The sequence below is a fragment of the Heteronotia binoei genome, chromosome 21, assembly GCF_032191835.1.
Source record: "Heteronotia binoei isolate CCM8104 ecotype False Entrance Well chromosome 21, APGP_CSIRO_Hbin_v1, whole genome shotgun sequence".
Classification (NCBI taxonomy): Eukaryota; Metazoa; Chordata; class Lepidosauria; order Squamata; family Gekkonidae; genus Heteronotia; species Heteronotia binoei.
The window spans coordinates 19,891,853-19,910,748 of record NC_083243.1 but is presented as its reverse complement, the minus strand read 5'-3'; the positions used below and the strand labels follow the sequence as shown (position 1 = coordinate 19,910,748).

At 49.2% G+C, this 18,896-nt stretch overlaps 1 protein-coding gene across 1 annotated transcript in view; it reads right to left on the bottom strand.

The window, feature by feature from the left end:
• Positions 1–14,675, bottom strand: part of ZBTB1 (zinc finger and BTB domain containing 1) — a 36,842-nt gene extending 22,167 nt beyond the window's left edge. The window contains exon 1 of the mRNA XM_060261627.1: positions 14,491–14,675. The gene's annotated coding sequence lies outside the window, so the exon portion shown is untranslated. The remainder of the gene's footprint in view (positions 1–14,490) is intronic.
• Positions 14,676–18,896: the final 4,221 nt, after the last annotated feature.

Below are 18,896 nucleotides of genomic sequence, written 5' to 3'. Positions count from 1 at the left end.
ATAAAATAAAGAACGATGTGAAAAGCTGCTCTGGATCCCAATCCAGGCAAAAAGCAGGATATAAATTTAATTTTTTAAAAAAATGCTTCTTCTATGAGGGAAGATGATGATACCGGATTTATATCCCACCCTACACTCTGAATCTCAGGACTCTCTGAGTCACAATCTGAGTTCTGGCCCCGCTGGTGGACCTCCTGATGGCACCTGGATATGGCTACTGTGGGACAGAGTGTCGGACTGAAGGGGTCACTGGCTTCTCTTATGATCCAACATGGCTTCTCTTATGTTCTTATGTCTGCGGCAGTGATGCCAGAACTCCAGACCGCTCTGAGTCACAATCTCCTTTACATCCCCCGCCCCTCCCACACACAACAGACACCCTGTGAGATAGGTCGGGCTGAGAGGGCTCTCACAGAAGCTGCCCTTTCAAGGACAACAGCTACGAAAGCGATGGCTGACCCAAGGCCATTCCAGCAGGTGCAAGTGGAGGAATGGGGAATCAAACACGGTTCTCCCAGGTAAGAGTCCGCGCACTTAACCACTACACCAAACGACTCCCTCCTGCTTGAAAGCCAGTGTGATGCAGTGGTTAAGAGTGGTGGAATCTGGAGAACCAGGTTTGATTCCCCACTCCTCCTCCACATGAAGCCTGCTGGGTGACTCTGGGCTTGGGTCAGTCACAGTTCTCTCAGAACTCTCTCAGACCTTCCTGTGACTGTTGTGGGGAGAGGAAGGGAAAGGTGATTATAAGCTGCTTTGAGAGTCTTTAAGGCAGAGAAAAGTGGAGTATAAAAACCAATTCTTCTTCTTCTGTGAATGCTTGCAGCCTCGCCAGTCCTCCAGTCTATCTACAAGCTCAGACTCTGCAGAGGAAGAGATCTCTAGGGAGACTGGTTGTCCAGTGGAAATCTCAAGCATTCACGTGAGACTCACATGAATGGGCCAATGGCCTGATCCAACATGGCTTCTCTTATGAGGGTGATTAACACATGGAATTCACTGCCACAGGAGGTGGTGGCAGCTACAAGCATAGACAGCTTCAAGAGGGGATTGGATAACCATATGGAGCAGAGGTCCATCAGTTGCTATTAGCCACAGCTTATTGTTGAAACTCTCTGTCTGGGGCAGTGATGCTCTGTATTCTGGGTGCTTGGAGGGGGGGGCAGAGTGTGAGGACTTCTAGTGCCTTGGCCCCACTGATGGACCTCCTGATGGCACCTGGGTTTTTTGGCCATTGTGTGACAGAAAGTGTTGGACTGGATGGGCCATTGGCCTGATCCAACATGGCTTCTCTTATGTCCACAACCTCATGGCGTGCCAAAAACACAACGCTGGGTGAAACTTGCAAACGAGAGATCACTGACAAAGCCTCTGAAGGGTGTTACAGAAACACCCACATCGCCACAGCTTTGCTTCAGAAACCACCAGCTCGTCACAACTCAAAAAAACAAAAAGGGAAAACGTTACTGACACCTGCCACTCGCTGTTTGAACACAGAAAAACCTCAGACCGTCAGGCTTCAAGCCTTTATACCCGCCAGGCAAACTACCGTTATGGTATGAAGGCCACGATTGTCGGCTGAATCAGGAAGGTTCAGAGCACACGTGGTAAAAACCAATCAAGAATCCAGAGTCCATAAAGAGCGAGAAAAAAAAACCCTGAGTGGAAATGTAGAAAGAGAAGGCCAAGGCGGAAGTCTCAAGTCAGGAGAAAAAGTAGCCTGCAACCAATGTTCCCTCTAAACTGTGGAGTCTTGTGAGCAGAAATTCTATTTTATGAGCTACTGGCATTAAAGTTGTGAGCTACTGCATAAATTAGTTTGCTCTAGGGCCATTTTTCCTGAACGGAAACAAAAATGTGTGGGCCAGAGGCTAAGAAATTGTGAGCTAGCTCACACTAACTCAGAGGGAACACTGCCTGCCACATACATTCCATTTTAAGGTTCTCTCATTTGCTAGTTCAAGGATCCCCAAAGTCTTAAAGCCTGAGGGCACCTCTGGAATTCGGACACAGTGTGGTAGGCCCAGCCACAAAATGGCTGCCAGGGGAGTTGGGCCCAGCCACACAATGGCTACTGCAGCTTACCTTCATTCACCCACAGACGATCCATCGTCTGTGGTGGCAGTCGCTGCCAAAGCAACATTCAAAAACCTGCACAGTCAATCAGATCTCCAGTGGCCAATCGGAAGCCTTACTGGGCAAAAGCCCCCCCTCCGTTCCTGCCCACTTTCTAAAAACACTCGGTGGGGGCAGCCAGGAAAAGTGTCGGCAGGCGCCACAATCTCCGTGGGCACCTCATGCTAGTTCCTTACCGACGTGGTGCATTTCTGAGGTTTCCCTCCTGCTTGCAATGCTCTCCGGATGACCAACTGGACCCTCATGGCCTGTTTCAAAATCTAATATTGACTTCCAGCTGGGGCAGGGCTTTTTTTGGCATGAGGTCACTCCCAGGTGTGTAAACAGAGGGGTCATTATGGACTCAGCTGCTGTCCAAAGGGCGGCTGCAGGAGATGCCAAAGGTTCTGCTGAAGCGCAACTTAAAAAAAAAGAGACTTTTATCCTCTGTCTCCCCCCACCCCAACACTAGAACAGTCACCTTAAGTACATACATTTTAAGCTGGTGGACAATGCAATCATGAAACAGAGTTATCTCTCTTAGCTTAGGACTGCGCCACCAGGGGTATGAGTGTTAGCTGGTTAAAAACATAAGAGCATAAAAGAAGCCATGTTAGATCAGGCCAATGGCCCAACACTCTGTCACACAGTGGCCAAAAAACCCCAGGTGCCATCAGGAAGTCCATCAGTGGAGCCAGGACAGTAGAAGTCCTCACACTGTTGCCCCTCCCAAGCACCAAGAATACAGAGCATCACTTGCCCCAGACAGAGAGTTCCAACAATACCCTGCGGCTAATAGCCACTGATGGACCTCTGCTCCAGATGTTTATCCAATTCCCTCTTGAAGCTGTCTATGCTTGCAGCTGCTGCCACCTCCTGTGGCAGTGCATTCCATGTGCTAATCACCCTTTGGGTGAAGGACTTCCTTTTATCCATTCTAACCTGTCTGCTCAGCAATTTCATTGAATGCCCACAAGTTCTTGTACTGTGAGAAAGGGAGAAAAGGACTTCTTTATCCCATGCAGAATCTTGTAAACCTCTGACATGTCACCCCTCCGTCTACGTTTCTCCAAGCTAAAGAGCCCCAAGCGCTTTCATTTTTCTTCACAGGGAAAGTCTTCCAACCCATTAATCATTCTAGTTGCTCTTTTCTGCACTTTTTCCAGTGCAATTATATCTTTTCTGAGGTGTGGTGACCAGAATTGTACATAGTACTCCAAATGAGACCGCACCATCGATTTATACAGGGGCATTATGATACTGGCTGATTTGTTTTCAATTCCCTTCCTAATAATCCCCAGCATGGCGTTGGCCTTTTTTATTGTAGTTGCACACTGTCTTGACATTTCCCATAAATTTGCATACAATCATTTTGTAGCATGCATTGCAAGAAGTACCATTTGACAAGCCCCACTCCGGCGCAGGCAGGAGCAAAGAAGGAATGTCTTTTCTCAGATGGACCCCGCTTGTATTTTCAAGGAGGCACCTTGGCTGACTGGAGTTTTGTTTATTTAGAGCCAGTCTGGTGCAGTGGTTAAGTGCGTGGACTCTTATCTGGGAGGACTGGGTTTGATTCCCCACTCCTCCACTTGCAGCTGCTGGAATGGCTTGGGTCAGCCATAGCTCTGGCAGAGGTTGTCCTTGAAAGGGCAGCTGCTGGGAGAGCCCTCTCAGCCCCACCTACCTCACAGGGTGTCTGTTGTGTGGATGGGAAGGTAAAGGAGATTATGAGCCACTCTGAGATTCAGAGTATAGGACGGGGTATAAATCCAATATCATCATCATCTTCTTCATTTGCAAAATCTTTCTATCACCTTTCTGCCAGGTCAGTGCCACCAAGCCTCTCTTTTAGCCCACATATCTCCAATGTGGTGTCCATGGACACATTATGACTTCTGTGAGCCCTAAGCTTTTTTCCCTTCATGGGCACCTCCCTCCATAATAACATTAAAAAAAAAATTAAAACATTGATACAACTTTAAATACTTCAATATTTTATTTTTTTCTGCCTTTAGCAAAATTTAATAGATTTCTATGGACCCTAAGCTTTTCATTTTTTTTTCTGAGGAAAAAAAATTAAAACATTTTTGTGGGCCCCTAAAAATAGCATGGGCCCTAAGCACTGTGCCTACTGTATAATTTGGTCCTGCATGGCACACACCAACACCTTTTCTGGTGCCAACAACGTATTTCTAGAAAGCAGGCAGCGACAAATGGCTCTTTTGTCCAGCTAGGCTTTTGATCAGCTACTGTGTATTTGATTGGCTGTGCAGATTTTTAAAAAAATATTGCTTTGGCAGTAGCTTCCGCCGCAGCCCAAGATCTTCACCATGTGACAGAAGATAAGCTGCGGTGGCCATTTTATGGCTGGCCCACCTCCTTCAGCAGCCACTGTGGCTGCCATTTTGTGGCTCCACCCACCACACCATTTTAGATCTATAGAGGCCCCAGTTGGCTCAAAACAGTTGGAGACACCCATCCTACCGAAAGAGTTTTAATCAGATGACCCAAATGTCATCTTCCCGTTTTATTTTATTTATTTATTTATATCCCGCCCTACCCCACCGAGGTAAAGTCTTTCCTTATAAAGTCATTTTGCCAGCATCTGGAGTAGGGGTGGCCAAACTGCGGCTCACATGTGGCTCTTTCACACACGTTGTGTGGCTCTCAAAGCCCCCACAACCCTGTCGGCCAGCTGTGGGCCAGCATTTATCTCTTTAAATTACTTCTCCAAGCCAAACCAGCTGACAGTTTGGAGGATACAATTAAAGTTGCTTTCTTTCCACCTCCACCTCTCTCACCATCTGTTTGCCTTCCTGCCATCCTCTCTTGCGGCTCTCAAACATCTGATGTTCATGTCTTGTGACTCTCAAACATCTGACATTCATTCTGTGTGGCTCTTACACTGAGTAAGTTTGGCCACCCCTGATCTAGAGTCACAACAAACGCAATGTTATTTTGCTCTACTTCTATCACGGTTACGTTGTGTTGGATACTGTGGATCCATTCTGGTAACAGCCGCAACTCGCCAGGAGGAAAAATTCCAGCTTGAGTGGGTCTCACGCCTTGAAATGCGATGCACACAAATCACTAGCACCGCTACTACCATCAGCTGTGAAGCTGGCAACCCGGCAACACAACATTGTGACAACTCTCTGCAGGAATGTTACTGCACAACACAGGTGTGGCAAAGCTTTCCCTAACGCCGAACTTCTGGGAAAAGCAGCCACAACATTGATTTAGAGGAGCGTTTTTGGCACAGGTTTGTCCTCACGGCTCCCTTTGTTTTGCAACAAACCTTTGATAGGCACGCTCTATGTCTCAATTATGACTAGAGGCACATCCGAGGCCGTTTAAAGAAAGATTTGCCTTTGAAGAAAGCTAGGTGCTATGCTAGAGGAGGGAGTGTAACTCAGTGGCACAGCTCCATCACAGCACACAGTTAATGTAAGCAAATTAATTCAACCCCCCAGCAATCGAGTTAAGCTAACTGCCTGCGTCTTACAGAGGACGGCTTGCATTCAGCAGGAGCTCAGAGGAGCACAGCTTCTGAACCTTTCCGATGCCCCTCTTCCCCGCCCCCCACCTACCTACCTTGTCCACTGAATAGTAGGTGCAGCTGCATAACAATCCCTGGATTAGAACCGGGCGGCCGGGCAGCCACCAGGGACTCTGCCACGCCCCCAGCAGCCCTCATTAACCTCTGGGGAAGCCCACGCCACTCTTTCTCCACTTCTTATGTGATTTTGAGCAGTGGGTGGCTTGCTGGTCTTTTGACTGGGGGGGGGGGGATGAACAAGGAGAGCCCCAGGTGAGTGAGGCCTGCTTGGGCTGGCTGGATTTCTAGCCAGCCCCAAGCAGGCCTCACTCGTCTGGGGCTCTCCTTTTTTGCGTCAGGTTGCTTTTGGCTGGTGGGGGGGTAGCGGCATATGCTAATGAGTTATGCTAATAAGCTCCAGCACCTATTTTTCTACAAAACGACCCCTGGTTGCAACACCTTAGCATCGTGTCCTAAGAAATCTGCATCTTACCCTTCTACTTTTTACATTCTGTAACATCCGGCCTGATGAGTTTTGGATAGCTCGAAAGCTTACACAATGTTCTGATGGGTCCTAATCAAAGGCATTGCCCAGATTTTGCTCTCGTTCTAAATCGGAAAGACCAGAGCAACAAATCTCACCGCAGACTCAAAAACAGCTTTACCTGTGGCCAATTATTCCTGGTTCTCGAGATACTTTAAATCTCGAGATACTTTCTTTCTCGGAACGGCTTTAGCACAGTTCTGTTGCGGTATGTGACTGTGCCCTGGCACGGGAGTGTAAACTGCTGCCCAGTGGCATCTGACATGGCAACCTTCGAGGGCAGGGGTGGGCAAACTGCGGTTCAGGAGCCACATGTGGCTCTTTCACCCACATTGTGTGGCCCTTGAAGCCCCCACCGCCCTGTCAGCCAGCTTCGAGAAGGCATTTGTCTCTTTAAATCACTTCTCCGAGCCAAGCCAGCTGGTAGCTGAAGAATGTGTTTAAAGTTAAAGTTGCTTTCTTTCTACCTCTCCCTCCCCATCTATCTTCCTTCCTGCTCTCAAACATCTGACATTTATTCTATGTGGCTCTTACGTTAAACAAATCTGGCCACCCTCTGTTCTAGGGATTCCAAGGCGAGAGAGGAGCAGAGGTGGTTTTGCCATTGTCTGCCTCCGCGTCACAACCCTGGTATTCCTTGGAGGTCTCCCGTCCAAGTACAAGCCAGAGCCAAATTTGCTTGACTTCCAAAAACTGAGATCAGGATAACCCAGGCCTGGCCTGGACGGCCCAGGCTAAACCAATCTCATCAAATCTCGGAAGCTAAGCAGCATTGACCCTGATTAGTACTTGGATACAAAACCACCAAGGTATTCCAGGGTTGCTACGGAGAGGAAGACAATGGCAAACCGCTCCTGGATGCCTCTCACCAAGATGATGATGATATTGGATTTATATCCCACCCTATACCCTGAATCTCAGAGTCTCAGAGTGGCTTTACCTTCCTCCCCCACAACAGATACCCTGTGATGTGGGTGGGGCTTAGAGAACTCTCACTGAAGCTGCCCTTTCAAGGACAACCTCTGCCAGAGCTCTGGCTGACCCAAGGCCATTCCAGCAGGTGCAAGTGGAGGAGTGGGGAATCAAACTCCGTCCTCCCAGATAAGAGTCCGCACACTTAACCACTACACCAAACCGGCTCTCACACTGTCCTGAAGTCGCCCCTTCCAAGATGCATTTTCCTTTGCTTTGGAGACATCGGTCCCTCCAGTGACATCTTATGGAGACAGAGCAGAGCTCTGAGAAACAGGGCAATCAGTCAACCTTCCATGAAAATCCATCGTTGCGAGTACGACTGTCCTTCCAGGGTCTATACTATAAACAGGGGCTCTGAGACAGACTTCACACGCATGCGCCTCAATGCACTTTTTGAGCTTCTCTCCTGCAGTTATGCATGCATGTGTAAAACAAAAATGCAACATTAATGCCTTGAATCTGGATTTTAAGGCGACTGGTGGCCACACAGATCGGTGGATTTACCTGCAGGCTGCAATCCTAAGGGCACTTTTCCTTCGAGTACACCCTGCTGAATAACACAGAACTTGCATCTGTATAGACCTCTTTAAGATTTCCCTCCCCAATGTCCCTGTACTTTAAAAGAACGCACCTGAGCAGGTCTACTCAGAACAAAGTCCCATTTCGGTCAATGAGGCTTGCTCCTAGGGAAAGCGTTCTTCGGATTGCAGCCTTAAAATATTCACTGACTGATCAAAGCCACCAAGCAATACACCGTCTTTCAGTTTGCAAAACTATATTATAAGGATTGTGTACAACACATAATGAACAATACAATAATGATAGAGGCCGGTGGTGCTAGGGCCTTTTAAAGTAACAGAAACCCCAAGGGGCCAAAAAAACCATGTCCCCAAATGAATAGATATAAGTCCAAACTTGGAAACAGTCCAACTGAAATTCACAAGGTGGGTGCTCCTGAGGGTAGCTTCAACGCAGCCGCTTTCTTAAAAAGACGTCTCTCTAGATTTTGATGACGTTTCAATTCTTTCTTCAGTTTAACGGCTCAATTATTTGGGATCCCTGTTGTACATTCTCTAATCACAGCATTAAGCTTCTCATTTCAGTGTGAACATCGGGCTCTTTCCTTATGGAGGCAACCCCACTTTAGTTTTAAAAGGATATTTGCTTAGTTATAAAGGGATATTTAAAATATTCGCTATCTGAAACACATTTTTAAATTATTGATTTAAAATATTCTTCGTTCCCGTGGCCCTTTCTTACATGTCTGAGGAAATGCTGATTGCCACTTTGGAGTCCGAAAGCGATAGTCTCCAGGGCAGTTTGGCCAAGGATCCTGGAGAGGATTTTTTGCCATCTTCTGGCTATGGAGCAGGGTCACTGGGTGTGTTAGGGGCAATGTTCCCTCTAAGCTGCAGAGCCTTGTGAGCAAAAATTCTACTTTGTGAGCTACTGGCATTAAAGTTGTGAGCTACTGCATCAATTATTGTGCTCCGGGGTCATCCTTCCTGAGCGAAGACAAAAAGGTGTGAGCTGGAGGCTAAAAATCTGTGAGCTAGCTCACGCTCACTCAGCCTAGAGAACCAGTTTGGTGTAGTGGTTAAGTGCGTGGACTCTTCATGGGGAGAACCGGGTTTGATTCCCCGCTCCTCCACTTGCACCTACTGGAATGGCCTTGGGTCAGCCATAGTTCTTGCAGGAGTTGTCCTTGAAAGGGCAGCTATGATAAAAAGCTCTCTCAGCCCCACCTACCTTAAAGGGTGTCTGTTGTGTGGGGGGGAGGTAGAGGAGATTGTGACCACTCTGAGACTCAGAGTATAGGGCAGGATATAAATCCAATATCTTCTTTTGATAGTCAAGGCACACTCTGTGTCTCAGTTATGACTAGAAGCGCATCTGAGCCAGTTTAAAGAAAGATTTAAACTGGCTAGGAAAGAGGTATTTGTGAATTTCCTGCATTGTGCAGGGGGTTGAACTAGATGACCCTGGAGGTCTCTTCCACCTCTGTGATTCTATGATTCTTTTCATGCAAGGCAGGCAACAGGAAAATATAAAATACCATTTTTTTTGGTTCTTCATCCATCTTTTTTCTCCATAGGCACATCTGGGGATTGTTTCTGGTGAGTAGCCATGTTGATCTAAATTAGAAGAGCAAGATTCAAGCCCAGCAGAACCTTAGAGACCAATGCGGCTTCCAAGGTGTGAGCTTTTGGGAGTCCAAGTTCCCTTCATAAGGGCTCTGGGATCCCCATCCCTACTTGTATCTGATGAAGGGAGCTTTCACTCTTGAGGGCTTACACCCTGGAAATCTTGGTGGCTAGCTGTGTTGGGACCCCATGGCACAGAGTGGTAAAGCTGCAGTACTGCAGTCCAAGCTCTCTGCTCATGACCTGAGTTCCAGCTCAAGGTTGACCCAGCCTTCCATCCTTCCGAGGTCAGTAAAATGAGTACCCAGCTTGCTGGGGGGAACGTGTAGATGACTGGGGAAGGCAATGGCAAACCACCTCGTAAAAAGTCTGCCGTGAAAACGTTGTGACGCGACATCACTCCAGAGTCGGAAACGACTGGTGCTTGCACACCGTTACCTTTTAGCCATGCTGGTCTGAAGCAAAAGAACAAAGTAGGAGTCCAGCAGCACCTTTAAGACCAACCGAGCTTTTATTCAGAATGTAAGCTTTCGTGTGCATGCACACTTCATCAGACGAAGGAATGGTGTACAGCGAGCAGTTACATATAGCTGGTGGGCAATGGTTAAGCATGCAAAACGGTAAAGAGAGTTATAATCCAAGAGCAAACCAGTGAACTGAAAGGACATTTGATCACATTGAAAGGACATTTGGCCTGGATAGCATCTGCATGTCAGAACTGAAGGAGGTGTTACAGGGCAATAAACACCTGGAAAACTTGTTAGTTTTTAAGGTGCTCCTGGATTAGAACCCAGCTCCACATCAGGACTGATTTGGGGGTTTGTGTTTTGGGTTTTTTTGGTAATACATTTTAACCTCTCCTCTCTGTGCAGAACTATGGAGATCAAGCACTGCTGATTTCAACAGTTTATCGTTTCCTTCCCCTTAACTCTGGTGAAACAGACGAGGTCAAAAGAAACCTGGGTTTCACCAGTCTCAGGAGAACGTTGAACATTTGCTTCTTTTCACTGCTTCTGCTCCGAGAAAGGGGGTATACATGGTCTTTCTTTCAAAGGGCACGGGGGTACACCAGGGGCAAAACCGCAAGAAGAAACTGGTAAGGCACAGCTGAAATGGACAAATCTTTCCAGAGACCCCTCTCACGAGACAGCTGGACAAATAACGCTGGATCTGCAATCTAGGGAGAGGGCATTATGAAACAGCGCCTGGATCAGGGATGGCAGAAGAAAGAAGAGGAGAAGGCGGCGAAGGAGAAGAAATTGGATTTATATCCCGCCCTATACTCTGAATCTCAAGAGCGGTCACAATCTCCTTTGCCTTCTCCCCCCTCCCCCCACAACAAACACCCTGTGAGGTGGGGCTGAGAGAGCTCTTACAGCAGCTGCCCTTTCAAGACAACTCCCACGAGAATTTTGGCTGACCCAAGGCCATTCCAGCAGGTGCAAGTGGAGGAGTGGGGAATCAAACCCGGTTCTCCCAAATAAGAGTCTTTGCACTTAACCACTACACCAAACTGGCTCTCCTGAGAGAGAGACTTTCGCTACACCAAACTGGCTCTCCTGAAAGAGCCACATCGAATAAATGTCAGATGTTTGAGAGCAGCGAGACATGAAGTCAGATGTTTGAGAGTCAGAGGGAGGAAACTAGATGGGGTGGGAGGAGGGAGGGGAAGGTAGAAGGAAAGCAACTTTAACTTTAAATGCATTATCCAAGCTGTTGGCTGGCTTGGCTTGGAGAAGTGATTTAAAGAGAGAAATGCCTTCTCCAAGCCAGTCAACAGGGCAGTGGGGACTTCAAGAGTCACAGGGGAGGGACGGTGACTCAGTGGTAGAGCATCTGCTTGGTAAGCAGAAGGTCCCACGTTCAATCCCCGGCATCTCCAACTAAAAAGGGTCCAGGCAAATAAGTGTGGAGAACCTCAGCTTGAGACCATAGGTGTGGAGAACCTCAGCTTGAGACCCTGGAGAGCCACTGCCAGTCTGAGAAGACAATACTGACTTTGACAGACCGAGGGTGTGATTCACTATAAGGCAGCTCCATATGTTTACAATATGTTTGAAAGAGCCACATATGGCTCCCAAGCCACAGTTTGGCCACCCCCAACCTGGGCGGTCTCACAAAACCAGATGTGCCTCTTGATAGCTGATAGCCCCCAAATTTTGTTGGTCTCTAAAGTGTTACGGACTTGAAACCACCCAAATTGGATGCAGCAGCAAAGTGGGAGAAGGGGAGGGGAAGATTCCAGACCACGTGCAGAGCTTTTCCAGGCCTCACCCACACAGGGAGTGCCCAAACGACCCATTTCTACACAGCAATACTCTTACAGAACAGCTTAAATCCAGCTTAGATCAAAGCAAAGCCTGACCTCTCTCTGGGAGTTCTAATGAACTAAGTCCTACTTTGGTCACATTGTGAAAAGATAAGATTCCCTAGCAAAGACAAGGCTGCTAGGAAAAAGTGGAAGGCGGCAGGAAAAGAGGAAGACCCAAAAGGAGGATGCATGGACTCCATCCAGGAAACCACAGCCCCCAATTTGCAAAACCCGAGCAAGGCTGTTAATGAGAGAACATTTTGGAGGACGTGAATTCATACGGCTGCCGTAAATCAGAGGCGACTTGAAGAAGAAGGAGGAAGAAGAGGAAGAAATTGGATTTATATCCCACTTATACTCTGAATCTCAGAGCGGTCACAATCTCCTCTACCTTCCCTCCCCCCGCCACATCAAACACCGTGAGGTAGGTGGGGCTGAGAGAGCTCTCACAGCAGCTGCCCTTTTAAGGACAACTCCTGGGAGCGCTATAGCTAACCTACAGCTAACCCAAGGCCATTCCAGCAGCTGCAAGTGGAGGAGTGGGGAATCAAACCCGGTTCTCCCAGATAAGAGTCCGCACACTTAACCACTACACCAAACTGGCTAACAGCACATCGGCACTTAACACACACATCCTTCCTGGTTGGGCTTTAGCAGACCCAGAGTGGCGTAGCAGTTAGAGTGTTGCATTAGGATCAAGGAGAGCCAGGTTTGAATCTTCCTTGGGCTTCCTGGGTAACCCTTCTGGTAACCCCGAGCCTAACTTGCTTCAAAGAACAAAGTTTGAGTCCAGTGAGTGGCACTTTTAAGACCAACAAAGTTGAATTCTGGTGCATGCTTTGGTCTTCAAGGTGCCACGGGTCTCAAAACTTTGTTCTGTTGCTTCAGACCAACACGGCTACCCACCGGAACCTACTTTACAGGGTCACTGTGAGAATAAAAAGGAACGAAGAACAATCTAAGCCAATTTGGGGTCCCCACCGTGGGGGAGAAAGATGGGATAACAATAATTGTGGTTTTGTTGAGCTGCAGAACACCAAGCTTGGTAACACTCTGACATATATCTAATCCCTGCATACATCCCCGCCAGGACTTAGAAGAGGCGCAGCAAAAGGCATTTGGCTCAACACACCGAAACCCACGAAAGCGCGTCCTAACCAGTGTTCCCTCTAAGCTGAGTTAGCGTGAGCTAGCGCACAGATTTTTAGCCTCCAGCTCACACATTTTTGTCTTAGCTCAGGAAGGATGACCCCGGAGCACACTTTTATGCAGTGGCTCACAACTTTAATGCCAGCAGCTCACAAAGTAGAATTTTTGCTCACAAGACTCCGCAGCTTAGAGGGAGTCTGGTCCTAACCAGTGTTCCCTCTAAGGTGAGGTAGTGTAAGATAGCTCACAATTTTTTAGCCTCCAGCTCACACGATTTTGTCTCACCTCAGGAAAAATGGCCCCAGAGCAAACTAATTTATGCACTTAACTCACCACTTTAATGCCAGTAGTTCACAAATTAGAATTTTTGCTCACAAGACTCCGCAGCTTAGAGGGAACATTCGTTTTTGTCTCAGCTCAGGAAAAATGGCCCTAGATCAAACTAATTTATGCAGTTAACTCACCACTTTCATGCCAGTAGTTCACAAAGTGGAATTTTTGCTCACAAGACTCTGTAGCTTAGCGGGAACATTGGTCCTAACCAGTGTTCCCTCTAAGCTGAGTTAGTACGAGCTAGCTCACAATTGTTTAGCCTCTCAGCTCAGGAAAAATGGCCTTAGAGCAAACTAATGTATGCAGTAACTCACCACTTTAATGGCAGTAGTTTCACAAAGTAGAATTTTTGCTCACAAGACTCCGCAGCTTAGAGGGAGTCTGGTCCTAACCAGTGTTCCCTCTAAGGTGAGGTAGTGTGAACTACCTCACAATTTTTTAGCCTCCAGCTCACACGTTTTTGTCTCAGCTCAGGAAAAATGGCCCCAGAGCAAACTAATTTATGCAGTTAACTCACCCCTTTCATGCCAATAGTTCACAAAGTGGAATTTTTGCTCACAAGACTCCGCAGCTTAAGAGGGAACATTTGGTCCTAACCAGTGTTCCCTCTAAGCTGAGTTAGTGTGAGCTAGCTCACAATTGTTTAGCCTCTCAGCTCAGGAAAAATGGCCCTAGAGCAAACGAATTTATGCAGTTAACTCACCACTGTAATGGCAGCAGTGCACAAAGTAGAACTTTTGCTCGCAAAACTCCACAGCTTGGAAGGAACACCGCTCCTAAACATAGCTGGAAAATAAGTGCACGTGTCCTTCCGGCTCCCACGACCCCTCTGTGACGCAGCCCGGCACGGCTTTTTAACCGCCCCCCCCCCCCTCGCCCCGCGACGCCTCCCGCGCTGGCTCCGGCCGGGCAATGCGCCACCAGGGGCGCCGTGCCCGCAGGCGGCTGCCCACGCTCGAAGGCAAGGGCTGGCGGCGCAGCGCGCGGGCCACATGAATGCTGCAGCCGGGCGAGGGAGGGGAGAGCCCGCAGCGGCGGGAGCAGCCGCGCCGGATCGCAGCGAGGAGGGGCCTCTGCCGGGAAGCCCAACCACCAGGCCTGCCGGGCTGGCGCCGCCTCCCCCTCTTCCCAGCGCGCACCGACGGCGCCAGCTCGCCAGCGCCTCGCACAGGGGCTGCGCGTCCGGGAGAAGGCGCCACCGCTTGGGGGGCTCCCGCGACCCTCCCGCCGGGCCGCTGCTCTCCTCCTCCTCCTCGGCCTCTCCAAGGCCAGCGGCCTCGCCGGCGCCCTCCCCCGCTCCCTCTCCGGCCTCTGCCCCGCTGCGCCACGGAGGCTGCCCTCCGAGGCCTCGCCAAGGCCGAGCCCCGCGTCCCCAACTTACCGTGCCAGGGCTGCGGAGGGGCCCCTCAGGCGCTCTGCTCGGTGCGGCCGCCTCCTCCTCCTGCTGCTGCTGCAACAAAGGACTTCCGCCCCCGGCCGCGCCTGCTGCTCCTCTTGCAAGCAGCAGCTCCGGCTCCGCAGCGACCGCACTCAGCCGGACCCCTCCCCCCGGCGGGCGGCCAGCGAGCGGCGCCTGGCCCCGCTTCGCTGCGGCTGGGGCGGCCGCGGCCAATGCACAGGCATGATGGCACGCCGCGCCGGGCGCCTCCCTCCCAGCCCCAGCCTCGCTGCCGCCGGCCCTTCTGCATCGCGGCGCCCCGGCCTGGATTTTTTTTGGGGGGGGGGGCCGCCGCTTCCACGGGGAAGGGCAGGAGGGGGGAGACTGGCATTCGCGCGTTGCGCGCCGGGCTCCAGCTGGGCATGCCTGCGGTCTGGGCTGCAGACGACGGGCGAGGGCAAAGAACACAGGAGGCTCTGTTGCAACGAGTTGTTCCCTCTAAGGCGGCTATGGAGGCTTGCGAGCAAAAATCGTTGCTTTGTGAGCTACTGGGCTACAGTTGTGAGCCACCGCATACATTAGAAGAAGAAGATACTGGATTTATATCCCGCCCTCCACTCCGAAGAGTCTCAGAGCAGCTCACAATCTCCTTTCCCTTCCTCCCCCACAACAGACACCCTGTGAGGTGGGTGGGGATGAGAGGGCTCTCCCAGCAGCTGCCCTTCCAAGGACAGAGTCTCAGAGCGGCCTACAATCTCCTTTCCCTTCCTCCCCCACAACAGACACCCTGTGAGGTGGGTGGGGATGAGAGGGCTCTCACAGCAGCTGCCCTTTCAAGGGCAACCTCTGCCGGAGCTATGGCTGACCCAAGGCCATGCTAGCAGGTGCAAGTGGAGGAGTGGGACTCAAACCCGGTTCTCCCAGATAAGAGTCCGCACACTTAACCACTACACCAAACTGGCTCTCTTACTTTGCTCTGGGACCGTCTTTCTGAGCTAAGACAAAAATGTGTCAGCCAGAAGCTAAAAAACTGAGAGCTAGCTCGCGCTAACTCAGCTTAGAGGGAACACTGGTTTGCAACCTGCGAGGCTTGAGGACAGCAAGGTGGGTCGCCCGAGTCCAATTCAAGCAATCTCTAGGGACTTTGGGGGCCGGAGCCAGGAGCAAGGGTGTGGCAAGCTCAATAGAACTCCAAAGGGAGTTCTGGCCTTCCCATTTGAAGGAGAGGAAGTCTTCCCACCATTGGAAAGAATGAAGGATAGGGACACCTTCTTTGTGGGGGCTCACAGAATTGGACCCTCCCTGGTTCAATCTCTTTGAAACATGGAGGGTATTTTGGGGAGAGGCATCGGATGCTATGCTGCAATTGTGGTGTCTATCTCAACCCCCCCCCCCCACCGAGCCCCAGATACCTGCAGATCAATTATCCATTATACCCTGTGGGAATTGGTCTCCATAAGGAATAATGGAGTGCCCAGCAGACATTTCCTTCCCCTCCCCCACTTTCTGATAACCCTGAAGTGGGGGGAGGGCCTCCAAACCAGGGGATCCTCTACCCCTACCTGGGAATTGGCAACCCTAGTGGCAAGAGGCCTTTTTGGCTGGCCAGCATCCACTCACTCAGCCAGGGGCACGCCTGCTGTTCTTCTTGTAGGGGTGCCAGTAGACAACTCCACAGTGGGAAATTCCTGGGGATTTGGGGGTGGAGCCTGGGAGGGGACTTAGCGTGGTATAATGATGCCACAGTGTTGTACCCCCTCCCTCAGCAGACATGTTCTCCAGGGGAATTGATCTGTCTTTGAAATCGGTTATAATTTCACATCTCCAGGGACCACCTGGGGGTTGGCAACCACGAGTGCAGCAGTAGCTCTAATCCTGGCATACTCCCTAATGTAGGACCTGACATCATAACCGTGCAATCCTAAACAGCATTTCATTCCACATCCTTTAAGGCGTGTAAGTTTGTGTAGCATTGTGCTAGGACCCGGTTCCTCTTTATGACAGGAGTGTCAAACGTGCGGCTCAGGGGCGGAATCAGGCCCCCAAGCAACTTACTCTTGTCTGCTTTCTTCTCCCTTTCGATTTGTTTTGCAAGGCTTGCCCAATTGCACAGGAGCTACAGAGCAAAACCTCGATATTCTCCATTGGCTGAGGCTCCTCCCCCTCCTTGTCCCCCTGGGGAGGAAGGGAAAGACCCAGAGCTTCCTTTGCCTAGTTCCCTAGAGAGATACAAAGAAAGCACCTTTAAGACCAACAAGTGCTAAACCATGTTTTGTTTTAAGTTTTTTAAAAAAATCTTTAGTCATGTTTGTGTCCTTTAAAAAATTTATATCTCTGCTACCTAATTTTAAATAGGTACACACATGGCCCGGCCCGACACAGCCCAGCCAAGTCTCATTTATGTCGGATCCGGCCCTCGTAACAAATTAGTTCGACACCCCTGCTTTGAGATGCCGCAGCAAGCTCAAAGTCCAGTCTTAACCGTCCTGAGGGCTAGTGCCATTGGATAAAATGGGTCTGTCTTACTAGGGTTTTTAAACAGAGGCTAGATGGCCATCTGACAGCAATGAAGATCCTGTGAATTTAGGAGGAGGTGTTTGTGAGTTTCCTGCATTGTGCAGGGGGTTCGACTAGATGACCCTAGAGGTCCCGTCCAACTATAATTCTAGGGCTGGTCCCCTACCTCGAATGTAACGACTTGGCGATAGTGATCCATGCCACGGTCACCTCAAGATTGGAATACTGTAATGCCCTCTATATCGGGCTGCCCTTGTCTCAAACCTGGAAGCTTCAACTAGTGCAGAACGCAGCAGCCAGGTTGTTAATGGGCCTTCCTTTGCTGAAAGCGCTACACTGGTTGCCTATCGCATACCGGGTTTATTTCCAGGTGCTGGTTTTCACCTTTAAGGCCCTATATGACCAGGGGCCTGCATACCTTTTCCCACATGTTCCCCGGAGAGCACTTAGGTCTGGATCACAAAATCTACTTATAATCCCCGGCCCTAACGAGGCCAGGCTCACGACAACTAGAGCCAGAGCCTTCTCTGTAGTGGCTCCACGCTGGTGGAATGAGTTGCCGGAAGAAACTGGGGCCCTGCGAGAGCTCATACAGTTCCGCAGGTCCTGTAAGATGGCAGTCTTCCACCAGGCATTTGCAAACTAGACTGCTGGCCACTACAGCTTTTAAGCAACCTTATGGACCACCCCTTGCAATCTGCTGTACAGCAGCGGTGGAGAGGACAATCTGCTTTACAGAGAATTATAAATCTGAAACATAAGATCATAGCACCGAAATGTGAATTACTCTATGTATTTTATGTTTTTATACTATTCTATGTTTTTATGATTTTTACGTCCCACCACTATGTCTAATCATGCATATGCACGTCCATGTAAGCCTCCTTGAGCCCGCCTTGGCGGGGAGGACGGGATATAAATGGAATAAAATAAAAATAAATAAATTACTTCTGAGTAGGCCCTGCTCTTGTAATGCGGCTGGATTTTGTCACAGCAGGAGTAAGATATTGTGCTCTGGTGCCTTTAATGCGCACCATTTTTTAACACATTTTTTACTCTTCAGCTGTTGTGTTGGTACAATTGAAGTGTAAAACGGTCCTCTTTCAGCTGGCCTTTTAAGGTGGAACCATTGCACCATCACCACAAAAACTGTGTTCATATGCATATTAAGACTGTAGCACCATTTTATGTTATATTGTAATTTAAATTATTAATTCAAATGTCATTTTTATGTAATTGTATTGTAATTGCAAATTGCTTTGAATTTTATTGTTGTATCATGGTACAATGTACTATGTCATGTAAGCTGCCCTGAGCCTGCTTCGGTGGGGAGGACAGGATATAAATTAAAATTTATTATTATTATTATTATTATTATTATTATTATTATTATTATTATTATTATTATTATTATTATTAACGTGCGCACATTTGTGACGGGTCAAGGTGCGGAAATTGGTGCCAGCCAAAAATGGATGTTTTTATGTGGATCAGACTTTCTAAAAGAGGGCAAGTCTTACCTGGTACCTTTGAATTCCTCCCTCCAGGGAACGTATGTGGTTCTCTGTTTACTCTCGCAACGGCAACCCTGTGAGGACAGTCTCGCCATTGAAGCAGGGACAATCAGCTGCAGCCCATATAGAATCTGCAGCAACCCCACACCAGTCTTCCCTAATCTTCTCTCTCAGTTAAAGGGAAGAAGAAGAAGAAGATATTGGATTTATATCCCGCCCTATGGAGAGTCAGTTTGGTGTAGTGGTTAAGTGTGTGGACTGTTATCTGGGTTTGATTCCCCACTCCTCCGCTTGCAGCTGCTGGAATGGCCTTGGGTCAGCCATAGCTCTGGCAGAGGTGGTCCTTGAAAGGGCAGCTGCTGTGAGAGCCCTCTCAGC